This window comes from Rhinoderma darwinii (assembly GCF_050947455.1).
Source record: "Rhinoderma darwinii isolate aRhiDar2 chromosome 5 unlocalized genomic scaffold, aRhiDar2.hap1 SUPER_5_unloc_25, whole genome shotgun sequence".
NCBI classification, from domain to species: Eukaryota; Metazoa; Chordata; class Amphibia; order Anura; family Rhinodermatidae; genus Rhinoderma; species Rhinoderma darwinii.
In genome coordinates this window covers 70388-94154 of record NW_027461782.1, presented here as the reverse complement: position 1 = coordinate 94154, position 23767 = coordinate 70388, and the positions used below count along the sequence as shown (strand labels likewise).

At 48.7% G+C, this 23767-nt stretch overlaps 16 non-coding genes across 16 annotated transcripts; all 16 read right to left on the bottom strand.

Annotated features, from left to right (window-relative positions):
• Positions 1 to 710: 710 nt before the first annotated feature.
• LOC142688424 (U2 spliceosomal RNA) lies at positions 711 to 901 on the bottom strand. The gene has a single exon (XR_012857510.1). It is a non-coding gene; the product is annotated as a U2 spliceosomal RNA (small nuclear RNA).
• A 1301-nt stretch (positions 902 to 2202) lies between these two features.
• Positions 2203 to 2393, bottom strand: LOC142688423 (U2 spliceosomal RNA). The gene has a single exon (XR_012857509.1). It is a non-coding gene; the product is annotated as a U2 spliceosomal RNA (small nuclear RNA).
• A 1301-nt stretch (positions 2394 to 3694) lies between these two features.
• Positions 3695 to 3885, bottom strand: LOC142688422 (U2 spliceosomal RNA). Its single transcript, XR_012857508.1, has one exon. It is a non-coding gene; the product is annotated as a U2 spliceosomal RNA (small nuclear RNA).
• Positions 3886 to 5182: 1297 nt separating this feature from the next.
• On the bottom strand, positions 5183 to 5373 carry LOC142688421 (U2 spliceosomal RNA). Its single transcript, XR_012857507.1, has one exon. It is a non-coding gene; the product is annotated as a U2 spliceosomal RNA (small nuclear RNA).
• Positions 5374 to 6678: 1305 nt separating this feature from the next.
• On the bottom strand, positions 6679 to 6869 carry LOC142688420 (U2 spliceosomal RNA). The gene has a single exon (XR_012857506.1). It is a non-coding gene; the product is annotated as a U2 spliceosomal RNA (small nuclear RNA).
• A 1301-nt stretch (positions 6870 to 8170) lies between these two features.
• Positions 8171 to 8361, bottom strand: LOC142688419 (U2 spliceosomal RNA). The gene has a single exon (XR_012857505.1). It is a non-coding gene; the product is annotated as a U2 spliceosomal RNA (small nuclear RNA).
• Positions 8362 to 9662: 1301 nt separating this feature from the next.
• LOC142688418 (U2 spliceosomal RNA) lies at positions 9663 to 9853 on the bottom strand. The gene has a single exon (XR_012857504.1). It is a non-coding gene; the product is annotated as a U2 spliceosomal RNA (small nuclear RNA).
• Positions 9854 to 11154: 1301 nt separating this feature from the next.
• LOC142688417 (U2 spliceosomal RNA) lies at positions 11155 to 11345 on the bottom strand. Its single transcript, XR_012857503.1, has one exon. It is a non-coding gene; the product is annotated as a U2 spliceosomal RNA (small nuclear RNA).
• A 1301-nt stretch (positions 11346 to 12646) lies between these two features.
• LOC142688416 (U2 spliceosomal RNA) lies at positions 12647 to 12837 on the bottom strand. Its single transcript, XR_012857502.1, has one exon. It is a non-coding gene; the product is annotated as a U2 spliceosomal RNA (small nuclear RNA).
• A 1301-nt stretch (positions 12838 to 14138) lies between these two features.
• Positions 14139 to 14329, bottom strand: LOC142688413 (U2 spliceosomal RNA). Its single transcript, XR_012857500.1, has one exon. It is a non-coding gene; the product is annotated as a U2 spliceosomal RNA (small nuclear RNA).
• Positions 14330 to 15630: 1301 nt separating this feature from the next.
• Positions 15631 to 15821, bottom strand: LOC142688405 (U2 spliceosomal RNA). Its single transcript, XR_012857499.1, has one exon. It is a non-coding gene; the product is annotated as a U2 spliceosomal RNA (small nuclear RNA).
• Positions 15822 to 17122: 1301 nt separating this feature from the next.
• LOC142688392 (U2 spliceosomal RNA) lies at positions 17123 to 17313 on the bottom strand. Its single transcript, XR_012857498.1, has one exon. It is a non-coding gene; the product is annotated as a U2 spliceosomal RNA (small nuclear RNA).
• Positions 17314 to 18614: 1301 nt separating this feature from the next.
• LOC142688380 (U2 spliceosomal RNA) lies at positions 18615 to 18805 on the bottom strand. Its single transcript, XR_012857492.1, has one exon. It is a non-coding gene; the product is annotated as a U2 spliceosomal RNA (small nuclear RNA).
• Positions 18806 to 20106: 1301 nt separating this feature from the next.
• Positions 20107 to 20297, bottom strand: LOC142688368 (U2 spliceosomal RNA). Its single transcript, XR_012857489.1, has one exon. It is a non-coding gene; the product is annotated as a U2 spliceosomal RNA (small nuclear RNA).
• A 1301-nt stretch (positions 20298 to 21598) lies between these two features.
• Positions 21599 to 21789, bottom strand: LOC142688356 (U2 spliceosomal RNA). The gene has a single exon (XR_012857484.1). It is a non-coding gene; the product is annotated as a U2 spliceosomal RNA (small nuclear RNA).
• A 1297-nt stretch (positions 21790 to 23086) lies between these two features.
• LOC142688344 (U2 spliceosomal RNA) lies at positions 23087 to 23277 on the bottom strand. The gene has a single exon (XR_012857480.1). It is a non-coding gene; the product is annotated as a U2 spliceosomal RNA (small nuclear RNA).
• Positions 23278 to 23767: the final 490 nt, after the last annotated feature.

The window sequence follows — 23767 nt, the reverse complement described above, 5'->3', positions numbered from 1 at the left end:
TTTGCCTCCAGGAGGCCACAAGAGGGAGACAAGGGACTGCAAAATGGAAAATAAGCATCCACCAACTTTACAGACAACTTCTCTTTGCTCCTACAACCTCCATCCTTGCACAGTTTGTTATTCTTCTAGGTAACATAGTAACAAATCCAAATTGCTGCTCTCTTTGTAGGCAAGCAAGGCTTTGTTGCAACTGCAATTCTTACTTCTTCTTGAAATGTAGGGACGACAGTACATTCCATCACATCCATGTAGTGTACACAGGTAGGTCCATTGTGGCGGGCAGGCAGGCAGGCAGGCAGGCAGGCAGGCGGGCGGGCGGGCGGGCGGGCGGCTTTAATGGCTGTTTGCTGTTCCCCTACTCCACTCCGCTATTTGACTGTGGTGCTGCATCAATCAGTGGCTGGCTCAGGTGCAGCTCTTTAACCTACCTAGGAGGGAGGGCGGAGAGAAGACAAGGAAGGTGAATGAGCTGTTCCAATGTGAAATGCCGGAAACACAGAAACACAGAAGACACACACACAACAAGAGGTGGCAATGTATTAATTAATTGCATTTAATAAATGAGCTCATTATCACACATGACTGTACAAATGCATTGTCCAACAGGTGTTGAAATAATGGGATTAAAAGGGGAGATCCCATCAGAAAGACAAAAACAATAGCAAACACAAATAGCACTTTTGGAATCTGATTTTAGTCAACACATAAGGGAAGGGTGCACCGGTCCTGGAAATACTGCAATACCAGGTCAATGCGTGGAGTGGACAGAGCAAGCTCTATTTCCATCTCCCTGTTCTAAAAATCCATTTAATATATGGTCCCCAGATAGGGGACGTATCAGATATTAAACTGATAAGAACAGATACTACACTTGATCTTAGCCAAAAGGCCGAGAAGCGATAACCCGAGCGGCCCTTGCCTTGCCCGAGCCTGTCCCATACTGCTGTTCACCCCTTGCAGCGATTGATTCAGCCTACTCCTAGGCAATTCCATGGGGCCCTGCAGGCTCACACACATTTACAGCTACTAAGCGGGAGGTGAATAAAGGCCGGAGAGGAAGCTACACAGGATTTGCTTCTTTTGCTTGCACCACAATGCAGTGCTGAAAGAGGAGGAATCTACATAAAAACGCCTTCCTGGCAACGCCCAAATGCCCTCCTGCCATGCAGATAAACACTGGCAGCGGCAGCAAGTGCATGCCCACAGCCACCCCTTGTTCCTTCACACCTTGTATCAGCTTTAATCCAGTCCAGTCCGGTGCTGCCTGCTGAGCAGCACTGACCAACACTGCCTGGGCCCAGGCTTTTATCTCTGAGGCAGGCCCCATTATGATGTCAGAAAGCTGGCTCTGGAATCCTGAGGGCTCCACTATGACACGTGCAAAGTTCCGTCTGAACTTTATATAAGACGGTGCGGCTCAGTCAGTCACTCAGTGTTGCCTGAGAGGGCAACACTGCAACAGCCGGCCGCCAGGCTGTCTTTTTTTTGCACATTTATTTGCCTCCAGGAGGCCACAAGAGGGAGACAAGGGACTGCAAAATGGAAAATAAGCATCCACCAACTTTACAGACAACTTCTCTTTGCTCCTACAACCTCCATCCTTGCACAGTTTGTTATTCTTCTAGGTAACATAGTAACAAATCCAAATTGCTGCTCTCTTTGTAGGCAAGCAAGGCTTTGTTGCAACTGCAATTCTTACTTCTTCTTGAAATGTAGGGACGACAGTACATTCCATCACATCCATGTAGTGTACACAGGTAGGTCCATTGTGGCGGGCAGGCAGGCAGGCAGGCAGGCAGGCGGGCGGGCGGGCGGGCGGGCGGCTTTAATGGCTGTTTGCTGTTCCCCTACTCCACTCCGCTATTTGACTGTGGTGCTGCATCAATCAGTGGCTGGCTCAGGTGCAGCTCTTTAACCTACCTAGGAGGGAGGGCGGAGAGAAGACAAGGAAGGTGAATGAGCTGTTCCAATGTGAAATGCCGGAAACACAGAAACACAGAAGACACACACACAACAAGAGGTGGCAATGTATTAATTAATTGCATTTAATAAATGAGCTCATTATCACACATGACTGTACAAATGCATTGTCCAACAGGTGTTGAAATAATGGGATTAAAAGGGGAGATCCCATCAGAAAGACAAAAACAATAGCAAACACAAATAGCACTTTTGGAATCTGATTTTAGTCAACACATAAGGGAAGGGTGCACCGGTCCTGGAAATACTGCAATACCAGGTCAATGCGTGGAGTGGACAGAGCAAGCTCTATTTCCATCTCCCTGTTCTAAAAATCCATTTAATATATGGTCCCCAGATAGGGGACGTATCAGATATTAAACTGATAAGAACAGATACTACACTTGATCTTAGCCAAAAGGCCGAGAAGCGATAACCCGAGCGGCCCTTGCCTTGCCCGAGCCTGTCCCATACTGCTGTTCACCCCTTGCAGCGATTGATTCAGCCTACTCCTAGGCAATTCCATGGGGCCCTGCAGGCTCACACACATTTACAGCTACTAAGCGGGAGGTGAATAAAGGCCGGAGAGGAAGCTACACAGGATTTGCTTCTTTTGCTTGCACCACAATGCAGTGCTGAAAGAGGAGGAATCTACATAAAAACGCCTTCCTGGCAACGCCCAAATGCCCTCCTGCCATGCAGATAAACACTGGCAGCGGCAGCAAGTGCATGCCCACAGCCACCCCTTGTTCCTTCACACCTTGTATCAGCTTTAATCCAGTCCAGTCCGGTGCTGCCTGCTGAGCAGCACTGACCAACACTGCCTGGGCCCAGGCTTTTATCTCTGAGGCAGGCCCCATTATGATGTCAGAAAGCTGGCTCTGGAATCCTGAGGGCTCCACTATGACACGTGCAAAGTTCCGTCTGAACTTTATATAAGACGGTGCGGCTCAGTCAGTCACTCAGTGTTGCCTGAGAGGGCAACACTGCAACAGCCGGCCGCCAGGCTGTCTTTTTTTTGCACATTTATTTGCCTCCAGGAGGCCACAAGAGGGAGACAAGGGACTGCAAAATGGAAAATAAGCATCCACCAACTTTACAGACAACTTCTCTTTGCTCCTACAACCTCCATCCTTGCACAGTTTGTTATTCTTCTAGGTAACATAGTAACAAATCCAAATTGCTGCTCTCTTTGTAGGCAAGCAAGGCTTTGTTGCAACTGCAATTCTTACTTCTTCTTGAAATGTAGGGACGACAGTACATTCCATCACATCCATGTAGTGTACACAGGTAGGTCCATTGTGGCGGGCAGGCAGGCAGGCAGGCAGGCAGGCGGGCGGGCGGGCGGGCGGGCGGCTTTAATGGCTGTTTGCTGTTCCCCTACTCCACTCCGCTATTTGACTGTGGTGCTGCATCAATCAGTGGCTGGCTCAGGTGCAGCTCTTTAACCTACCTAGGAGGGAGGGCGGAGAGAAGACAAGGAAGGTGAATGAGCTGTTCCAATGTGAAATGCCGGAAACACAGAAACACAGAAGACACACACACAACAAGAGGTGGCAATGTATTAATTAATTGCATTTAATAAATGAGCTCATTATCACACATGACTGTACAAATGCATTGTCCAACAGGTGTTGAAATAATGGGATTAAAAGGGGAGATCCCATCAGAAAGACAAAAACAATAGCAAACACAAATAGCACTTTTGGAATCTGATTTTAGTCAACACATAAGGGAAGGGTGCACCGGTCCTGGAAATACTGCAATACCAGGTCAATGCGTGGAGTGGACAGAGCAAGCTCTATTTCCATCTCCCTGTTCTAAAAATCCATTTAATATATGGTCCCCAGATAGGGGACGTATCAGATATTAAACTGATAAGAACAGATACTACACTTGATCTTAGCCAAAAGGCCGAGAAGCGATAACCCGAGCGGCCCTTGCCTTGCCCGAGCCTGTCCCATACTGCTGTTCACCCCTTGCAGCGATTGATTCAGCCTACTCCTAGGCAATTCCATGGGGCCCTGCAGGCTCACACACATTTACAGCTACTAAGCGGGAGGTGAATAAAGGCCGGAGAGGAAGCTACACAGGATTTGCTTCTTTTGCTTGCACCACAATGCAGTGCTGAAAGAGGAGGAATCTACATAAAAACGCCTTCCTGGCAACGCCCAAATGCCCTCCTGCCATGCAGATAAACACTGGCAGCGGCAGCAAGTGCATGCCCACAGCCACCCCTTGTTCCTTCACACCTTGTATCAGCTTTAATCCAGTCCAGTCCGGTGCTGCCTGCTGAGCAGCACTGACCAACACTGCCTGGGCCCAGGCTTTTATCTCTGAGGCAGGCCCCATTATGATGTCAGAAAGCTGGCTCTGGAATCCTGAGGGCTCCACTATGACACGTGCAAAGTTCCGTCTGAACTTTATATAAGACGGTGCGGCTCAGTCAGTCACTCAGTGTTGCCTGAGAGGGCAACACTGCAACAGCCGGCCGCCAGGCTGTCTTTTTTTTGCACATTTATTTGCCTCCAGGAGGCCACAAGAGGGAGACAAGGGACTGCAAAATGGAAAATAAGCATCCACCAACTTTACAGACAACTTCTCTTTGCTCCTACAACCTCCATCCTTGCACAGTTTGTTATTCTTCTAGGTAACATAGTAACAAATCCAAATTGCTGCTCTCTTTGTAGGCAAGCAAGGCTTTGTTGCAACTGCAATTCTTACTTCTTCTTGAAATGTAGGGAAGTACATTCCATCACATCCATGTAGTGTACACAGGTAGGTCCATTGTGGCGGGCAGGCAGGCAGGCAGGCAGGCAGGCGGGCGGGCGGGCGGGCGGGCGGCTTTAATGGCTGTTTGCTGTTCCCCTACTCCACTCCGCTATTTGACTGTGGTGCTGCATCAATCAGTGGCTGGCTCAGGTGCAGCTCTTTAACCTACCTAGGAGGGAGGGCGGAGAGAAGACAAGGAAGGTGAATGAGCTGTTCCAATGTGAAATGCCGGAAACACAGAAACACAGAAGACACACACACAACAAGAGGTGGCAATGTATTAATTAATTGCATTTAATAAATGAGCTCATTATCACACATGACTGTACAAATGCATTGTCCAACAGGTGTTGAAATAATGGGATTAAAAGGGGAGATCCCATCAGAAAGACAAAAACAATAGCAAACACAAATAGCACTTTTGGAATCTGATTTTAGTCAACACATAAGGGAAGGGTGCACCGGTCCTGGAAATACTGCAATACCAGGTCAATGCGTGGAGTGGACAGAGCAAGCTCTATTTCCATCTCCCTGTTCTAAAAATCCATTTAATATATGGTCCCCAGATAGGGGACGTATCAGATATTAAACTGATAAGAACAGATACTACACTTGATCTTAGCCAAAAGGCCGAGAAGCGATAACCCGAGCGGCCCTTGCCTTGCCCGAGCCTGTCCCATACTGCTGTTCACCCCTTGCAGCGATTGATTCAGCCTACTCCTAGGCAATTCCATGGGGCCCTGCAGGCTCACACACATTTACAGCTACTAAGCGGGAGGTGAATAAAGGCCGGAGAGGAAGCTACACAGGATTTGCTTCTTTTGCTTGCACCACAATGCAGTGCTGAAAGAGGAGGAATCTACATAAAAACGCCTTCCTGGCAACGCCCAAATGCCCTCCTGCCATGCAGATAAACACTGGCAGCGGCAGCAAGTGCATGCCCACAGCCACCCCTTGTTCCTTCACACCTTGTATCAGCTTTAATCCAGTCCAGTCCGGTGCTGCCTGCTGAGCAGCACTGACCAACACTGCCTGGGCCCAGGCTTTTATCTCTGAGGCAGGCCCCATTATGATGTCAGAAAGCTGGCTCTGGAATCCTGAGGGCTCCACTATGACACGTGCAAAGTTCCGTCTGAACTTTATATAAGACGGTGCGGCTCAGTCAGTCACTCAGTGTTGCCTGAGAGGGCAACACTGCAACAGCCGGCCGCCAGGCTGTCTTTTTTTTGCACATTTATTTGCCTCCAGGAGGCCACAAGAGGGAGACAAGGGACTGCAAAATGGAAAATAAGCATCCACCAACTTTACAGACAACTTCTCTTTGCTCCTACAACCTCCATCCTTGCACAGTTTGTTATTCTTCTAGGTAACATAGTAACAAATCCAAATTGCTGCTCTCTTTGTAGGCAAGCAAGGCTTTGTTGCAACTGCAATTCTTACTTCTTCTTGAAATGTAGGGACGACAGTACATTCCATCACATCCATGTAGTGTACACAGGTAGGTCCATTGTGGCGGGCAGGCAGGCAGGCAGGCAGGCAGGCGGGCGGGCGGGCGGGCGGGCGGGCGGCTTTAATGGCTGTTTGCTGTTCCCCTACTCCACTCCGCTATTTGACTGTGGTGCTGCATCAATCAGTGGCTGGCTCAGGTGCAGCTCTTTAACCTACCTAGGAGGGAGGGCGGAGAGAAGACAAGGAAGGTGAATGAGCTGTTCCAATGTGAAATGCCGGAAACACAGAAACACAGAAGACACACACACAACAAGAGGTGGCAATGTATTAATTAATTGCATTTAATAAATGAGCTCATTATCACACATGACTGTACAAATGCATTGTCCAACAGGTGTTGAAATAATGGGATTAAAAGGGGAGATCCCATCAGAAAGACAAAAACAATAGCAAACACAAATAGCACTTTTGGAATCTGATTTTAGTCAACACATAAGGGAAGGGTGCACCGGTCCTGGAAATACTGCAATACCAGGTCAATGCGTGGAGTGGACAGAGCAAGCTCTATTTCCATCTCCCTGTTCTAAAAATCCATTTAATATATGGTCCCCAGATAGGGGACGTATCAGATATTAAACTGATAAGAACAGATACTACACTTGATCTTAGCCAAAAGGCCGAGAAGCGATAACCCGAGCGGCCCTTGCCTTGCCCGAGCCTGTCCCATACTGCTGTTCACCCCTTGCAGCGATTGATTCAGCCTACTCCTAGGCAATTCCATGGGGCCCTGCAGGCTCACACACATTTACAGCTACTAAGCGGGAGGTGAATAAAGGCCGGAGAGGAAGCTACACAGGATTTGCTTCTTTTGCTTGCACCACAATGCAGTGCTGAAAGAGGAGGAATCTACATAAAAACGCCTTCCTGGCAACGCCCAAATGCCCTCCTGCCATGCAGATAAACACTGGCAGCGGCAGCAAGTGCATGCCCACAGCCACCCCTTGTTCCTTCACACCTTGTATCAGCTTTAATCCAGTCCAGTCCGGTGCTGCCTGCTGAGCAGCACTGACCAACACTGCCTGGGCCCAGGCTTTTATCTCTGAGGCAGGCCCCATTATGATGTCAGAAAGCTGGCTCTGGAATCCTGAGGGCTCCACTATGACACGTGCAAAGTTCCGTCTGAACTTTATATAAGACGGTGCGGCTCAGTCAGTCACTCAGTGTTGCCTGAGAGGGCAACACTGCAACAGCCGGCCGCCAGGCTGTCTTTTTTTTGCACATTTATTTGCCTCCAGGAGGCCACAAGAGGGAGACAAGGGACTGCAAAATGGAAAATAAGCATCCACCAACTTTACAGACAACTTCTCTTTGCTCCTACAACCTCCATCCTTGCACAGTTTGTTATTCTTCTAGGTAACATAGTAACAAATCCAAATTGCTGCTCTCTTTGTAGGCAAGCAAGGCTTTGTTGCAACTGCAATTCTTACTTCTTCTTGAAATGTAGGGACGACAGTACATTCCATCACATCCATGTAGTGTACACAGGTAGGTCCATTGTGGCGGGCAGGCAGGCAGGCAGGCAGGCAGGCGGGCGGGCGGGCGGGCGGGCGGCTTTAATGGCTGTTTGCTGTTCCCCTACTCCACTCCGCTATTTGACTGTGGTGCTGCATCAATCAGTGGCTGGCTCAGGTGCAGCTCTTTAACCTACCTAGGAGGGAGGGCGGAGAGAAGACAAGGAAGGTGAATGAGCTGTTCCAATGTGAAATGCCGGAAACACAGAAACACAGAAGACACACACACAACAAGAGGTGGCAATGTATTAATTAATTGCATTTAATAAATGAGCTCATTATCACACATGACTGTACAAATGCATTGTCCAACAGGTGTTGAAATAATGGGATTAAAAGGGGAGATCCCATCAGAAAGACAAAAACAATAGCAAACACAAATAGCACTTTTGGAATCTGATTTTAGTCAACACATAAGGGAAGGGTGCACCGGTCCTGGAAATACTGCAATACCAGGTCAATGCGTGGAGTGGACAGAGCAAGCTCTATTTCCATCTCCCTGTTCTAAAAATCCATTTAATATATGGTCCCCAGATAGGGGACGTATCAGATATTAAACTGATAAGAACAGATACTACACTTGATCTTAGCCAAAAGGCCGAGAAGCGATAACCCGAGCGGCCCTTGCCTTGCCCGAGCCTGTCCCATACTGCTGTTCACCCCTTGCAGCGATTGATTCAGCCTACTCCTAGGCAATTCCATGGGGCCCTGCAGGCTCACACACATTTACAGCTACTAAGCGGGAGGTGAATAAAGGCCGGAGAGGAAGCTACACAGGATTTGCTTCTTTTGCTTGCACCACAATGCAGTGCTGAAAGAGGAGGAATCTACATAAAAACGCCTTCCTGGCAACGCCCAAATGCCCTCCTGCCATGCAGATAAACACTGGCAGCGGCAGCAAGTGCATGCCCACAGCCACCCCTTGTTCCTTCACACCTTGTATCAGCTTTAATCCAGTCCAGTCCGGTGCTGCCTGCTGAGCAGCACTGACCAACACTGCCTGGGCCCAGGCTTTTATCTCTGAGGCAGGCCCCATTATGATGTCAGAAAGCTGGCTCTGGAATCCTGAGGGCTCCACTATGACACGTGCAAAGTTCCGTCTGAACTTTATATAAGACGGTGCGGCTCAGTCAGTCACTCAGTGTTGCCTGAGAGGGCAACACTGCAACAGCCGGCCGCCAGGCTGTCTTTTTTTTGCACATTTATTTGCCTCCAGGAGGCCACAAGAGGGAGACAAGGGACTGCAAAATGGAAAATAAGCATCCACCAACTTTACAGACAACTTCTCTTTGCTCCTACAACCTCCATCCTTGCACAGTTTGTTATTCTTCTAGGTAACATAGTAACAAATCCAAATTGCTGCTCTCTTTGTAGGCAAGCAAGGCTTTGTTGCAACTGCAATTCTTACTTCTTCTTGAAATGTAGGGACGACAGTACATTCCATCACATCCATGTAGTGTACACAGGTAGGTCCATTGTGGCGGGCAGGCAGGCAGGCAGGCAGGCAGGCGGGCGGGCGGGCGGGCGGGCGGCTTTAATGGCTGTTTGCTGTTCCCCTACTCCACTCCGCTATTTGACTGTGGTGCTGCATCAATCAGTGGCTGGCTCAGGTGCAGCTCTTTAACCTACCTAGGAGGGAGGGCGGAGAGAAGACAAGGAAGGTGAATGAGCTGTTCCAATGTGAAATGCCGGAAACACAGAAACACAGAAGACACACACACAACAAGAGGTGGCAATGTATTAATTAATTGCATTTAATAAATGAGCTCATTATCACACATGACTGTACAAATGCATTGTCCAACAGGTGTTGAAATAATGGGATTAAAAGGGGAGATCCCATCAGAAAGACAAAAACAATAGCAAACACAAATAGCACTTTTGGAATCTGATTTTAGTCAACACATAAGGGAAGGGTGCACCGGTCCTGGAAATACTGCAATACCAGGTCAATGCGTGGAGTGGACAGAGCAAGCTCTATTTCCATCTCCCTGTTCTAAAAATCCATTTAATATATGGTCCCCAGATAGGGGACGTATCAGATATTAAACTGATAAGAACAGATACTACACTTGATCTTAGCCAAAAGGCCGAGAAGCGATAACCCGAGCGGCCCTTGCCTTGCCCGAGCCTGTCCCATACTGCTGTTCACCCCTTGCAGCGATTGATTCAGCCTACTCCTAGGCAATTCCATGGGGCCCTGCAGGCTCACACACATTTACAGCTACTAAGCGGGAGGTGAATAAAGGCCGGAGAGGAAGCTACACAGGATTTGCTTCTTTTGCTTGCACCACAATGCAGTGCTGAAAGAGGAGGAATCTACATAAAAACGCCTTCCTGGCAACGCCCAAATGCCCTCCTGCCATGCAGATAAACACTGGCAGCGGCAGCAAGTGCATGCCCACAGCCACCCCTTGTTCCTTCACACCTTGTATCAGCTTTAATCCAGTCCAGTCCGGTGCTGCCTGCTGAGCAGCACTGACCAACACTGCCTGGGCCCAGGCTTTTATCTCTGAGGCAGGCCCCATTATGATGTCAGAAAGCTGGCTCTGGAATCCTGAGGGCTCCACTATGACACGTGCAAAGTTCCGTCTGAACTTTATATAAGACGGTGCGGCTCAGTCAGTCACTCAGTGTTGCCTGAGAGGGCAACACTGCAACAGCCGGCCGCCAGGCTGTCTTTTTTTTGCACATTTATTTGCCTCCAGGAGGCCACAAGAGGGAGACAAGGGACTGCAAAATGGAAAATAAGCATCCACCAACTTTACAGACAACTTCTCTTTGCTCCTACAACCTCCATCCTTGCACAGTTTGTTATTCTTCTAGGTAACATAGTAACAAATCCAAATTGCTGCTCTCTTTGTAGGCAAGCAAGGCTTTGTTGCAACTGCAATTCTTACTTCTTCTTGAAATGTAGGGACGACAGTACATTCCATCACATCCATGTAGTGTACACAGGTAGGTCCATTGTGGCGGGCAGGCAGGCAGGCAGGCAGGCAGGCGGGCGGGCGGGCGGGCGGGCGGCTTTAATGGCTGTTTGCTGTTCCCCTACTCCACTCCGCTATTTGACTGTGGTGCTGCATCAATCAGTGGCTGGCTCAGGTGCAGCTCTTTAACCTACCTAGGAGGGAGGGCGGAGAGAAGACAAGGAAGGTGAATGAGCTGTTCCAATGTGAAATGCCGGAAACACAGAAACACAGAAGACACACACACAACAAGAGGTGGCAATGTATTAATTAATTGCATTTAATAAATGAGCTCATTATCACACATGACTGTACAAATGCATTGTCCAACAGGTGTTGAAATAATGGGATTAAAAGGGGAGATCCCATCAGAAAGACAAAAACAATAGCAAACACAAATAGCACTTTTGGAATCTGATTTTAGTCAACACATAAGGGAAGGGTGCACCGGTCCTGGAAATACTGCAATACCAGGTCAATGCGTGGAGTGGACAGAGCAAGCTCTATTTCCATCTCCCTGTTCTAAAAATCCATTTAATATATGGTCCCCAGATAGGGGACGTATCAGATATTAAACTGATAAGAACAGATACTACACTTGATCTTAGCCAAAAGGCCGAGAAGCGATAACCCGAGCGGCCCTTGCCTTGCCCGAGCCTGTCCCATACTGCTGTTCACCCCTTGCAGCGATTGATTCAGCCTACTCCTAGGCAATTCCATGGGGCCCTGCAGGCTCACACACATTTACAGCTACTAAGCGGGAGGTGAATAAAGGCCGGAGAGGAAGCTACACAGGATTTGCTTCTTTTGCTTGCACCACAATGCAGTGCTGAAAGAGGAGGAATCTACATAAAAACGCCTTCCTGGCAACGCCCAAATGCCCTCCTGCCATGCAGATAAACACTGGCAGCGGCAGCAAGTGCATGCCCACAGCCACCCCTTGTTCCTTCACACCTTGTATCAGCTTTAATCCAGTCCAGTCCGGTGCTGCCTGCTGAGCAGCACTGACCAACACTGCCTGGGCCCAGGCTTTTATCTCTGAGGCAGGCCCCATTATGATGTCAGAAAGCTGGCTCTGGAATCCTGAGGGCTCCACTATGACACGTGCAAAGTTCCGTCTGAACTTTATATAAGACGGTGCGGCTCAGTCAGTCACTCAGTGTTGCCTGAGAGGGCAACACTGCAACAGCCGGCCGCCAGGCTGTCTTTTTTTTGCACATTTATTTGCCTCCAGGAGGCCACAAGAGGGAGACAAGGGACTGCAAAATGGAAAATAAGCATCCACCAACTTTACAGACAACTTCTCTTTGCTCCTACAACCTCCATCCTTGCACAGTTTGTTATTCTTCTAGGTAACATAGTAACAAATCCAAATTGCTGCTCTCTTTGTAGGCAAGCAAGGCTTTGTTGCAACTGCAATTCTTACTTCTTCTTGAAATGTAGGGACGACAGTACATTCCATCACATCCATGTAGTGTACACAGGTAGGTCCATTGTGGCGGGCAGGCAGGCAGGCAGGCAGGCAGGCGGGCGGGCGGGCGGGCGGGCGGCTTTAATGGCTGTTTGCTGTTCCCCTACTCCACTCCGCTATTTGACTGTGGTGCTGCATCAATCAGTGGCTGGCTCAGGTGCAGCTCTTTAACCTACCTAGGAGGGAGGGCGGAGAGAAGACAAGGAAGGTGAATGAGCTGTTCCAATGTGAAATGCCGGAAACACAGAAACACAGAAGACACACACACAACAAGAGGTGGCAATGTATTAATTAATTGCATTTAATAAATGAGCTCATTATCACACATGACTGTACAAATGCATTGTCCAACAGGTGTTGAAATAATGGGATTAAAAGGGGAGATCCCATCAGAAAGACAAAAACAATAGCAAACACAAATAGCACTTTTGGAATCTGATTTTAGTCAACACATAAGGGAAGGGTGCACCGGTCCTGGAAATACTGCAATACCAGGTCAATGCGTGGAGTGGACAGAGCAAGCTCTATTTCCATCTCCCTGTTCTAAAAATCCATTTAATATATGGTCCCCAGATAGGGGACGTATCAGATATTAAACTGATAAGAACAGATACTACACTTGATCTTAGCCAAAAGGCCGAGAAGCGATAACCCGAGCGGCCCTTGCCTTGCCCGAGCCTGTCCCATACTGCTGTTCACCCCTTGCAGCGATTGATTCAGCCTACTCCTAGGCAATTCCATGGGGCCCTGCAGGCTCACACACATTTACAGCTACTAAGCGGGAGGTGAATAAAGGCCGGAGAGGAAGCTACACAGGATTTGCTTCTTTTGCTTGCACCACAATGCAGTGCTGAAAGAGGAGGAATCTACATAAAAACGCCTTCCTGGCAACGCCCAAATGCCCTCCTGCCATGCAGATAAACACTGGCAGCGGCAGCAAGTGCATGCCCACAGCCACCCCTTGTTCCTTCACACCTTGTATCAGCTTTAATCCAGTCCAGTCCGGTGCTGCCTGCTGAGCAGCACTGACCAACACTGCCTGGGCCCAGGCTTTTATCTCTGAGGCAGGCCCCATTATGATGTCAGAAAGCTGGCTCTGGAATCCTGAGGGCTCCACTATGACACGTGCAAAGTTCCGTCTGAACTTTATATAAGACGGTGCGGCTCAGTCAGTCACTCAGTGTTGCCTGAGAGGGCAACACTGCAACAGCCGGCCGCCAGGCTGTCTTTTTTTTGCACATTTATTTGCCTCCAGGAGGCCACAAGAGGGAGACAAGGGACTGCAAAATGGAAAATAAGCATCCACCAACTTTACAGACAACTTCTCTTTGCTCCTACAACCTCCATCCTTGCACAGTTTGTTATTCTTCTAGGTAACATAGTAACAAATCCAAATTGCTGCTCTCTTTGTAGGCAAGCAAGGCTTTGTTGCAACTGCAATTCTTACTTCTTCTTGAAATGTAGGGACGACAGTACATTCCATCACATCCATGTAGTGTACACAGGTAGGTCCATTGTGGCGGGCAGGCAGGCAGGCAGGCAGGCAGGCGGGCGGGCGGGCGGGCGGGCGGCTTTAATGGCTGTTTGCTGTTCCCCTACTCCACTCCGCTATTTGACTGTGGTGCTGCATCAATCAGTGGCTGGCTCAGGTGCAGCTCTTTAACCTACCTAGGAGGGAGGGCGGAGAGAAGACAAGGAAGGTGAATGAGCTGTTCCAATGTGAAATGCCGGAAACACAGAAACACAGAAGACACACACACAACAAGAGGTGGCAATGTATTAATTAATTGCATTTAATAAATGAGCTCATTATCACACATGACTGTACAAATGCATTGTCCAACAGGTGTTGAAATAATGGGATTAAAAGGGGAGATCCCATCAGAAAGACAAAAACAATAGCAAACACAAATAGCACTTTTGGAATCTGATTTTAGTCAACACATAAGGGAAGGGTGCACCGGTCCTGGAAATACTGCAATACCAGGTCAATGCGTGGAGTGGACAGAGCAAGCTCTATTTCCATCTCCCTGTTCTAAAAATCCATTTAATATATGGTCCCCAGATAGGGGACGTATCAGATATTAAACTGATAAGAACAGATACTACACTTGATCTTAGCCAAAAGGCCGAGAAGCGATAACCCGAGCGGCCCTTGCCTTGCCCGAGCCTGTCCCATACTGCTGTTCACCCCTTGCAGCGATTGATTCAGCCTACTCCTAGGCAATTCCATGGGGCCCTGCAGGCTCACACACATTTACAGCTACTAAGCGGGAGGTGAATAAAGGCCGGAGAGGAAGCTACACAGGATTTGCTTCTTTTGCTTGCACCACAATGCAGTGCTGAAAGAGGAGGAATCTACATAAAAACGCCTTCCTGGCAACGCCCAAATGCCCTCCTGCCATGCAGATAAACACTGGCAGCGGCAGCAAGTGCATGCCCACAGCCACCCCTTGTTCCTTCACACCTTGTATCAGCTTTAATCCAGTCCAGTCCGGTGCTGCCTGCTGAGCAGCACTGACCAACACTGCCTGGGCCCAGGCTTTTATCTCTGAGGCAGGCCCCATTATGATGTCAGAAAGCTGGCTCTGGAATCCTGAGGGCTCCACTATGACACGTGCAAAGTTCCGTCTGAACTTTATATAAGACGGTGCGGCTCAGTCAGTCACTCAGTGTTGCCTGAGAGGGCAACACTGCAACAGCCGGCCGCCAGGCTGTCTTTTTTTTGCACATTTATTTGCCTCCAGGAGGCCACAAGAGGGAGACAAGGGACTGCAAAATGGAAAATAAGCATCCACCAACTTTACAGACAACTTCTCTTTGCTCCTACAACCTCCATCCTTGCACAGTTTGTTATTCTTCTAGGTAACATAGTAACAAATCCAAATTGCTGCTCTCTTTGTAGGCAAGCAAGGCTTTGTTGCAACTGCAATTCTTACTTCTTCTTGAAATGTAGGGACGACAGTACATTCCATCACATCCATGTAGTGTACACAGGTAGGTCCATTGTGGCGGGCAGGCAGGCAGGCAGGCAGGCAGGCGGGCGGGCGGGCGGGCGGGCGGCTTTAATGGCTGTTTGCTGTTCCCCTACTCCACTCCGCTATTTGACTGTGGTGCTGCATCAATCAGTGGCTGGCTCAGGTGCAGCTCTTTAACCTACCTAGGAGGGAGGGCGGAGAGAAGACAAGGAAGGTGAATGAGCTGTTCCAATGTGAAATGCCGGAAACACAGAAACACAGAAGACACACACACAACAAGAGGTGGCAATGTATTAATTAATTGCATTTAATAAATGAGCTCATTATCACACATGACTGTACAAATGCATTGTCCAACAGGTGTTGAAATAATGGGATTAAAAGGGGAGATCCCATCAGAAAGACAAAAACAATAGCAAACACAAATAGCACTTTTGGAATCTGATTTTAGTCAACACATAAGGGAAGGGTGCACCGGTCCTGGAAATACTGCAATACCAGGTCAATGCGTGGAGTGGACAGAGCAAGCTCTATTTCCATCTCCCTGTTCTAAAAATCCATTTAATATATGGTCCCCAGATAGGGGACGTATCAGATATTAAACTGATAAGAACAGATACTACACTTGATCTTAGCCAAAAGGCCGAGAAGCGATAACCCGAGCGGCCCTTGCCTTGCCCGAGCCTGTCCCATACTGCTGTTCACCCCTTGCAGCGATTGATTCAGCCTACTCCTAGGCAATTCCATGGGGCCCTGCAGGCTCACACACATTTACAGCTACTAAGCGGGAGGTGAATAAAGGCCGGAGAGGAAGCTACACAGGATTTGCTTCTTTTGCTTGCACCACAATGCAGTGCTGAAAGAGGAGGAATCTACATAAAAACGCCTTCCTGGCAACGCCCAAATGCCCTCCTGCCATGCAGATAAACACTGGCAGCGGCAGCAAGTGCATGCCCACAGCCACCCCTTGTTCCTTCACACCTTGTATCAGCTTTAATCCAGTCCAGTCCGGTGCTGCCTGCTGAGCAGCACTGACCAACACTGCCTGGGCCCAGGCTTTTATCTCTGAGGCAGGCCCCATTATGATGTCAGAAAGCTGGCTCTGGAATCCTGAGGGCTCCACTATGACACGTGCAAAGTTCCGTCTGAACTTTATATAAGACGGTGCGGCTCAGTCAGTCACTCAGTGTTGCCTGAGAGGGCAACACTGCAACAGCCGGCCGCCAGGCTGTCTTTTTTTTGCACATTTATTTGCCTCCAGGAGGCCACAAGAGGGAGACAAGGGACTGCAAAATGGAAAATAAGCATCCACCAACTTTACAGACAACTTCTCTTTGCTCCTACAACCTCCATCCTTGCACAGTTTGTTATTCTTCTAGGTAACATAGTAACAAATCCAAATTGCTGCTCTCTTTGTAGGCAAGCAAGGCTTTGTTGCAACTGCAATTCTTACTTCTTCTTGAAATGTAGGGACGACAGTACATTCCATCACATCCATGTAGTGTACACAGGTAGGTCCATTGTGGCGGGCAGGCAGGCAGGCAGGCAGGCAGGCGGGCGGGCGGGCGGGCGGGCGGCTTTAATGGCTGTTTGCTGTTCCCCTACTCCACTCCGCTATTTGACTGTGGTGCTGCATCAATCAGTGGCTGGCTCAGGTGCAGCTCTTTAACCTACCTAGGAGGGAGGGCGGAGAGAAGACAAGGAAGGTGAATGAGCTGTTCCAATGTGAAATGCCGGAAACACAGAAACACAGAAGACACACACACAACAAGAGGTGGCAATGTATTAATTAATTGCATTTAATAAATGAGCTCATTATCACACATGACTGTACAAATGCATTGTCCAACAGGTGTTGAAATAATGGGATTAAAAGGGGAGATCCCATCAGAAAGACAAAAACAATAGCAAACACAAATAGCACTTTTGGAATCTGATTTTAGTCAACACATAAGGGAAGGGTGCACCGGTCCTGGAAATACTGCAATACCAGGTCAATGCGTGGAGTGGACAGAGCAAGCTCTATTTCCATCTCCCTGTTCTAAAAATCCATTTAATATATGGTCCCCAGATAGGGGACGTATCAGATATTAAACTGATAAGAACAGATACTACACTTGATCTTAGCCAAAAGGCCGAGAAGCGATAACCCGAGCGGCCCTTGCCTTGCCCGAGCCTGTCCCATACTGCTGTTCACCCCTTGCAGCGATTGATTCAGCCTACTCCTAGGCAATTCCATGGGGCCCTGCAGGCTCACACACATTTACAGCTACTAAGCGGGAGGTGAATAAAGGCCGGAGAGGAAGCTACACAGGATTTGCTTCTTTTGCTTGCACCACAATGCAGTGCTGAAAGAGGAGGAATCTACATAAAAACGCCTTCCTGGCAACGCCCAAATGCCCTCCTGCCATGCAGATAAACACTGGCAGCGGCAGCAAGTGCATGCCCACAGCCACCCCTTGTTCCTTCACACCTTGTATCAGCTTTAATCCAGTCCAGTCCGGTGCTGCCTGCTGAGCAGCACTGACCAACACTGCCTGGGCCCAGGCTTTTATCTCTGAGGCAGGCCCCATTATGATGTCAGAAAGCTGGCTCTGGAATCCTGAGGGCTCCACTATGACACGTGCAAAGTTCCGTCTGAACTTTATATAAGACGGTGCGGCTCAGTCAGTCACTCAGTGTTGCCTGAGAGGGCAACACTGCAACAGCCGGCCGCCAGGCTGTCTTTTTTTTGCACATTTATTTGCCTCCAGGAGGCCACAAGAGGGAGACAAGGGACTGCAAAATGGAAAATAAGCATCCACCAACTTTACAGACAACTTCTCTTTGCTCCTACAACCTCCATCCTTGCACAGTTTGTTATTCTTCTAGGTAACATAGTAACAAATCCAAATTGCTGCTCTCTTTGTAGGCAAGCAAGGCTTTGTTGCAACTGCAATTCTTACTTCTTCTTGAAATGTAGGGACGACAGTACATTCCATCACATCCATGTAGTGTACACAGGTAGGTCCATTGTGGCGGGCAGGCAGGCAGGCAGGCAGGCAGGCGGGCGGGCGGGCGGGCGGGCGGCTTTAATGGCTGTTTGCTGTTCCCCTACTCCACTCCGCTATTTGACTGTGGTGCTGCATCAATCAGTGGCTGGCTCAGGTGCAGCTCTTTAACCTACCTAGGAGGGAGGGCGGAGAGAAGACAAGGAAGGTGAATGAGCTGTTCCAATGTGAAATGCCGGAAACACAGAAACACAGAAGACACACACACAACAAGAGGTGGCAATGTATTAATTAATTGCATTTAATAAATGAGCTCATTATCACACATGACTGTACAAATGCATTGTCCAACAGGTGTTGAAATAATGGGATTAAAAGGGGAGATCCCATCAGAAAGACAAAAACAATAGCAAACACAAATAGCACTTTTGGAATCTGATTTTAGTCAACACATAAGGGAAGGGTGCACCGGTCCTGGAAATACTGCAATACCAGGTCAATGCGTGGAGTGGACAGAGCAAGCTCTATTTCCATCTCCCTGTTCTAAAAATCCATTTAATATATGGTCCCCAGATAGGGGACGTATCAGATATTAAACTGATAAGAACAGATACTACACTTGATCTTAGCCAAAAGGCCGAGAAGCGATAACCCGAGCGGCCCTTGCCTTGCCCGAGCCTGTCCCATACTGCTGTTCACCCCTTGCAGCGATTGATTCAGCCTACTCCTAGGCAATTCCATGGGGCCCTGCAGGCTCACACACATTTACAGCTACTAAGCGGGAGGTGAATAAAGGCCGGAGAGGAAGCTACACAGGATTTGCTTCTTTTGCTTGCACCACAATGCAGTGCTGAAAGAGGAGGAATCTACATAAAAACGCCTTCCTGGCAACGCCCAAATGCCCTCCTGCCATGCAGATAAACACTGGCAGCGGCAGCAAGTGCATGCCCACAGCCACCCCTTGTTCCTTCACACCTTGTATCAGCTTTAATCCAGTCCAGTCCGGTGCTGCCTGCTGAGCAGCACTGACCAACACTGCCTGGGCCCAGGCTTTTATCTCTGAGGCAGGCCCCATTATGATGTCAGAAAGCTGGCTCTGGAATCCTGAGGGCTCCACTATGACACGTGCAAAGTTCCGTCTGAACTTTATATAAGACGGTGCGGCTCAGTCAGTCACTCAGTGTTGCCTGAGAGGGCAACACTGCAACAGCCGGCCGCCAGGCTGTCTTTTTTTTGCACATTTATTTGCCTCCAGGAGGCCACAAGAGGGAGACAAGGGACTGCAAAATGGAAAATAAGCATCCACCAACTTTACAGACAACTTCTCTTTGCTCCTACAACCTCCATCCTTGCACAGTTTGTTATTCTTCTAGGTAACATAGTAACAAATCCAAATTGCTGCTCTCTTTGTAGGCAAGCAAGGCTTTGTTGCAACTGCAATTCTTACTTCTTCTTGAAATGTAGGGACGACAGTACATTCCATCACATCCATGTAGTGTACACAGGTAGGTCCATTGTGGCGGGCAGGCAGGCAGGCAGGCAGGCAGGCGGGCGGGCGGGCGGGCGGGCGGCTTTAATGGCTGTTTGCTGTTCCCCTACTCCACTCCGCTATTTGACTGTGGTGCTGCATCAATCAGTGGCTGGCTCAGGTGCAGCTCTTTAACCTACCTAGGAGGGAGGGCGGAGAGAAGACAAGGAAGGTGAATGAGCTGTTCCAATGTGAAATGCCGGAAACACAGAAACACAGAAGACACACACACAACAAGAGGTGGCAATGTATTAATTAATTGCATTTAATAAATGAGCTCATTATCACACATGACTGTACAAATGCATTGTCCAACAGGTGTTGAAATAATGGGATTAAAAGGGGAGATCCCATCAGAAAGACAAAAACAATAGCAAACACAAATAGCACTTTTGGAATCTGATTTTAGTCAACACATAAGGGAAGGGTGCACCGGTCCTGGAAATACTGCAATACCAGGTCAATGCGTGGAGTGGACAGAGCAAGCTCTATTTCCATCTCCCTGTTCTAAAAATCCATTTAATATATGGTCCCCAGATAGGGGACGTATCAGATATTAAACTGATAAGAACAGATACTACACTTGATCTTAGCCAAAAGGCCGAGAAGCGATAACCCGAGCGGCCCTTGCCTTGCCCGAGCCTGTCCCATACTGCTGTTCACCCCTTGCAGCGATTGATTCAGCCTACTCCTAGGCAATTCCATGGGGCCCTGCAGGCTCACACACATTTACAGCTACTAAGCGGGAGGTGAATAAAGGCCGGAGAGGAAGCTACACAGGATTTGCTTCTTTTGCTTGCACCACAATGCAGTGCTGAAAGAGGAGGAATCTACATAAAAACGCCTTCCTGGCAACGCCCAAATGCCCTCCTGCCATGCAGATAAACACTGGCAGCGGCAGCAAGTGCATGCCCACAGCCACCCCTTGTTCCTTCACACCTTGTATCAGCTTTAATCCAGTCCAGTCCGGTGCTGCCTGCTGAGCAGCACTGACCAACACTGCCTGGGCCCAGGCTTTTATCTCTGAGGCAGGCCCCATTATGATGTCAGAAAGCTGGCTCTGGAATCCTGAGGGCTCCACTATGACACGTGCAAAGTTCCGTCTGAACTTTATATAAGACGGTGCGGCTCAGTCAGTCACTCAGTGTTGCCTGAGAGGGCAACACTGCAACAGCCGGCCGCCAGGCTGTCTTTTTTTTGCACATTTATTTGCCTCCAGGAGGCCACAAGAGGGAGACAAGGGACTGCAAAATGGAAAATAAGCATCCACCAACTTTACAGACAACTTCTCTTTGCTCCTACAACCTCCATCCTTGCACAGTTTGTTATTCTTCTAGGTAACATAGTAACAAATCCAAATTGCTGCTCTCTTTGTAGGCAAGCAAGGCTTTGTTGCAACTGCAATTCTTACTTCTTCTTGAAATGTAGGGACGACAGTACATTCCATCACATCCATGTAGTGTACACAGGTAGGTCCATTGTGGCGGGCAGGCAGGCAGGCAGGCAGGCAGGCGGGCGGGCGGGCGGGCGGGCGGCTTTAATGGCTGTTTGCTGTTCCCCTACTCCACTCCGCTATTTGACTGTGGTGCTGCATCAATCAGTGGCTGGCTCAGGTGCAGCTCTTTAACCTACCTAGGAGGGAGGGCGGAGAGAAGACAAGGAAGGTGAATGAGCTGTTCCAATGTGAAATGCCGGAAACACAGAAACACAGAAGACACACACACAACAAGAGGTGGCAATGTATTAATTAATTGCATTTAATAAATGAGCTCATTATCACACATGACTGTACAAATGCATTGTCCAACAGGTGTTGAAATAATGGGATTAAAAGGGGAGATCCCATCAGAAAGACAAAAACAATAGCAAACACAAATAGCACTTTTGGAATCTGATTTTAGTCAACACATAAGGGAAGGGTGCACCGGTCCTGGAAATACTGCAATACCAGGTCAATGCGTGGAGTGGACAGAGCAAGCTCTATTTCCATCTCCCTGTTCTAAAAATCCATTTAATATATGGTCCCCAGATAGGGGACGTATCAGATATTAAACTGATAAGAACAGATACTACACTTGATCTTAGCCAAAAGGCCGAGAAGCGATAACCCGAGCGGCCCTTGCCTTGCCCGAGCCTGTCCCATACTGCTGTTCACCCCTTGCAGCGATTGATTCAGCCTACTCCTAGGCAATTCCATGGGGCCCTGCAGGCTCACACACATTTACAGCTACTAAGCGGGAGGTGAATAAAGGCCGGAGAGGAAGCTACACAGGATTTGCTTCTTTTGCTTGCACCACAATGCAGTGCTGAAAGAGGAGGAATCTACATAAAAACGCCTTCCTGGCAACGCCCAAATGCCCTCCTGCCATGCAGATAAACACTGGCAGCGGCAGCAAGTGCATGCCCACAGCCACCCCTTGTTCCTTCACACCTTGTATCAGCTTTAATCCAGTCCAGTCCGGTGCTGCCTGCTGAGCAGCACTGACCAACACTGCCTGGGCCCAGGCTTTTATCTCTGAGGCAGGCCCCATTATGATGTCAGAAAGCTGGCTCTGGAATCCTGAGGGCTCCACTATGACACGTGCAAAGTTCCGTCTGAACTTTATATAAGACGGTGCGGCTCAGTCAGTCACTCAGTGTTGCCTGAGAGGGCAACACTGCAACAGCCGGCCGCCAGGCTGTCTTTTTTTTGCACATTTATTTGCCTCCAGGAGGCCACAAGAGGGAGACAAGGGACTGCAAAATGGAAAATAAGCATCCACCAACTTTACAGACAACTTCTCTTTGCTCCTACAACCTCCATCCTTGCACAGTTTGTTATTCTTCTAGGTAACATAGTAACAAATCCAAATTGCTGCTCTCTTTGTAGGCAAGCAAGGCTTTGTTGCAACTGCAATTCTTACTTCTTCTTGAAATGTAGGGACGACAGTACATTCCATCACATCCATGTAGTGTACACAGGTAGGTCCATTGTGGCGGGCAGGCAGGCAGGCAGGCAGGCGGGCGGGCGGGCGGGCGGGCGGCTTTAATGGCTGTTTGCTGTTCCCCTACTCCACTCCGCTATTTGACTGTGGTGCTGCATCAATCAGTGGCTGGCTCAGGTGCAGCTCTTTAACCTACCTAGGAGGGAGGGCGGAGAGAAGACAAGGAAGGTGAATGAGCTGTTCCAATGTGAAATGCCGGAAACACAGAAACACAGAAGACACACACACAACAAGAGGTGGCAATGTATTAATTAATTGCATTTAATAAATGAGCTCATTATCACACATGACTGTACAAATGCATTGTCCAACAGGTGTTGAAATAATGGGATTAAAAGGGGAGATCCCATCAGAAAGACAAAAACAATAGCAAACACAAATAGCACTTTTGGAATCTGATTTTAGTCAACACATAAGGGAAGGGTGCACCGGTCCTGGAAATACTGCAATACCAGGTCAATGCGTGGAGTGGACAGAGCAAGCTCTATTTCCATCTCCCTGTTCTAAAAATCCATTTAATATATGGTCCCCAGATAGGGGACGTATCAGATATTAAACTGATAAGAACAGATACTACACTTGATCTTAGCCAAAAGGCCGAGAAGCGATAACCCGAGCGGCCCTTGCCTTGCCCGAGCCTGTCCCATACTGCTGTTCACCCCTTGCAGCGATTGATTCAGCCTACTCCTAGGCAATTCCATGGGGCCCTGCAGGCTCACACACATTTACAGCTACTAAGCGGGAGGTGAATAAAGGCCGGAGAGGAAGCTACACAGGATTTGCTTCTTTTGCTTGCACCACAATGCAGTGCTGAAAGAGGAGGAATCTACATAAAAACGCCTTCCTGGCAACGCCCAAATGCCCTCCTGCCATGCAGATAAACACTGGCAGCGGCAGCAAGTGCATGCCCACAGCCACCCCTTGTTCCTTCACACCTTGTATCAGCTTTAATCCAGTCCAGTCCGGTGCTGCCTGCTGAGCAGCACTGACCAACACTGCCTGGGCCCAGGCTTTTATCTCTGAGGCAGGCCCCATTATGATGTCAGAAAGCTGGCTCTGGAATCCTGAGGGCTCCACTATGACACGTGCAAAGTTCCGT